Source organism: Varroa jacobsoni, unplaced genomic scaffold (assembly GCF_002532875.2).
Source record: "Varroa jacobsoni isolate VJ856 unplaced genomic scaffold, vjacob_1.0 scaffold_894, whole genome shotgun sequence".
Lineage (NCBI taxonomy): Eukaryota > Metazoa > Arthropoda > Arachnida > Mesostigmata > Varroidae > Varroa > Varroa jacobsoni.
In genome coordinates, this window is record NW_019213796.1 from 4078 (window position 1) to 7216 (window position 3139).

At 39.0% G+C, this 3139-nt stretch overlaps 1 long non-coding RNA gene across 1 annotated transcript in view; it reads right to left on the minus strand.

Annotated features, from left to right (window-relative positions):
- Nucleotides 1–1832, minus strand: part of LOC111264744 (uncharacterized) — a 3509-nt gene extending 1677 nt beyond the window's left edge. Inside the window, exons 1-2 of the long non-coding RNA XR_002683046.2 lie at nt 1653–1832; nt 813–912 (exon numbers count right to left, since the gene is read on the minus strand). This is a non-coding gene — a long non-coding RNA (uncharacterized LOC111264744). The remainder of the gene's footprint in view (nt 1–812; nt 913–1652) is intronic.
- Nucleotides 1833–3139: the final 1307 nt, after the last annotated feature.

A 3139-nucleotide genomic window follows, 5' to 3' on the forward strand; every position in this document is an offset into this window, starting at 1 on the left:
CTATAAAAAGCGATGCTTCTCATCTACATTTAGTGAAGCATGACATTGGGCAAGTTTTAAACTTGCCTTTTTTTTTTTTTTTTTTAGTAAATTTAATTCTGTAAGTCTTTTGTTAAGGGTAACCCTTAAATAGAAAAAGAATAGATTTAGATAGAAGGTCTCGCCGCAAATCTATATCTCCATTGACCCGCGACTCTTAGCGTGATATTCATGAAAAAGTAGTAGGACTTCTGGTATGCACCAAGCCTCTGCCAGGTAGGTAATCAATGGCCCTAAAAAAGGCGTTTGACCCCTCTTTTGAAGCCCTTTTCTAAGTATAAATTCTGCGATTTCAAGTGCCACTATTCAACATTGACTCAGTGCAAACAGTTGTTTCGTATGTAGAGTAGAGCGCTTCCCGAAGAGCAGATCGACAGCGATTGAATCTCTATCTGAGAAACACAATTTAGTGACTAGTTTAAAGTCACAGGTCTTAAAATGAACGCCCTACATCAGCTGAATATTATCCTGACAGAATCATCGATCACTTCGTAAATTTGTCTTTTGCGCGTATACAATTTTAATTAGAAAAATACATGTGATCATGCGCTGTTGTGGCTAAATAAAAACACAACTTTTGTTTATTTGTAATATTGAACAAGCCCTTTCCTCGTTCTGTTTCAGTCGCATCGAGCTATACAATTTGGGCAGTTCGGTATCCTTTCGATCAGTTTCGGCACCGACTTTTCGACGCTGCGCTGTGGATCTTTCTACTCTTTTTCAGCCGGATATAATTCCAATATAAAATAACTTTAAAATAAATGTTTACGGACCAGTTTCACTTTGTGATTAGATGATAGATCGGACCAACTGGATAGTTTCACTGCTGTTGTTGGAACAAGGGATTCCGCTTCAGAACCAAATCACGAATTTCTGTAAAACAAAAAAAACTTTTTTTGTTATTTTGGAAGAAAAATAAACCTTTTCACTTATGACGGAGAACTTATTGAAGTAGATCCTCTGGCGTTCGTAGTTCATCGGATCGCTACCGACAAAAGCGAAATACAGTATAGCGTATAGAAGACGACGGTGATTTGCAATCGTTCAAGCGTCTCCGGTACGGTCGTCTAACGATAAAAAGCTTTACCTTATGGCCGCGATGCTGCTAGCGTTCCTTCAACTTCTACTACTTCAAATAACTACCTGTTTGCTTGTTCTTACTAGCACTTGACTAGCAAGCGGAAGAATAATACAAAACATATGAGAATGAACACGACTTTGAAGGACTTCTTTAATGAAAGTTGAGATCATTCTGAACAAATTCTCGGCCCAGACAAGAAATAGCTTCGCTTGCGTAAAGCGGTTCTGGGTTATATTATGGGACTGACGGTATGGCCTTTTTCAAATTTTAATAAGCCCTCTCATAGCATGTAGTTGTGCGCTGCATTTAAAGCAGCTTGATAAAATACAGATGCGACTAAGCGGAAACACCAATAAACATCTCGTTTGGTAAGACTATGCCATACAAAACGCAGCTTGCGCAAAAGCAGTTACGTCCATTTCTGCATTTTTCGTAATCTAAACTTGATGATCTCACGATGAGCTAATGGAATCACATCTCTCCAGGCGAAGTAGCTGGACACATCGCTGATAGCAGAGATTCATACACTGACCGCTATTAGGTTAGCGGCTAGGTTAAAGATAGCGCAGGAACCGACTCTGGTCGTGTACGATTTCGCAACACAGAAGAAGAACATAATTGCTAGTTTTCTCAATTAGCATCGGCGTTCCTTGCAAGAGTAAAGTCAAGAACGGCTCGTCCCATTTGTGGATCCCTTGTCCATTTCCTGCACATTTCCATATCCTATCGCAATTAGCAGCGTCTAATTAGGCAAGGCTTACAGCATCGATCTTGAGCATACCCGACAAATGAGCGGACAATTAACGCGGCAAACATTTAAACCTGCAGATAAACTAGCGGGTTCTGTTGAGGGTTCGCTTTTCCTCAATTCTTGTCAAAGCAAATCTTTCAGAATAAGGACAAAACGTACATTAATTTTATTTATCGGTCATTGTATTGACTGCAAGACGAGCAAAAAGTTCCCACTGGATCACTGATCAGCATTCTCCTGACACTGATTTGCAAACTAACAGACATAAATGTTAAAGCATCGATTGGGTAGCTCTTACGACGAGCCGCGACAAATTAAGCGCTCGATAAGATACGGTGTGTCGGTAAGCGCAGGTTCGGACCCACGGCCTCTACGTCTCAGAGTACCCCTTCAGTTCGCGACGTATGAGAAACTAATGGGTGCCTTAATAAGAATTGGAGGAAAGATTAACTTTTCCGTAAACAGAATTCGTTTTACTGAGGTAAATGCAGGTAGCGCGATTTCGAATCTAAAAACTCGAATCTGTTTTAGCTCTGTCGACCGATACTACACTCTGTAATCTCATAATTCCGGTAGAATTAAACCTACGATAATCTGACTTATTTGACTATGAGCACACGATATATGAGCGTATTAAAAATACGTTCTAAATTAAGTCTGTTGACGGACGTTGAAAAAAAATGGTACTTTTCATATGATCAAATGTACTACAAGCTATTGTTAATTGACTTAGTGCCTTTCAACAACATCCTTAGCTTGAATATGTCGCTGACATTATTAAGAACTTTGGCACAATAAACAGCGGAAGCGAATTAGTCCTTAAAACCCAAATAATTTTATTGTTTCACTTTTATCTGTTATTGAATTGTTGTTTATCAATCCGTCGTCATGGCCACCAGTACATCTAAGAACCTATGATGGCATTACTCTTGGATGCACTTAGATGAACAGAAAACCCTAACCTTCATATGCTTTATGACTTATTCCCCAACTAATGTATTCTTATTATAATTATTAATCTTCTGATTGCTTTAACTATGCTCTACTATTTTCTAATCTCCTCGAAAACCTTTTGTCGGCCGTGACAATAAAAGGGAGAGTAAAATCAAGAAGGTGCAATAGAAGGCTAACATATCAATTTCCCATAACGTATGTTCACTGCATCTGTTTCAAATAGGCTCTGTGTTCAAAGCTCACACATCGTCCTGTTAGATGAAAATTTTTTCATGAGGCTACGAAAGAGAAGTTGTTGGCTCTTTGTGAATTTT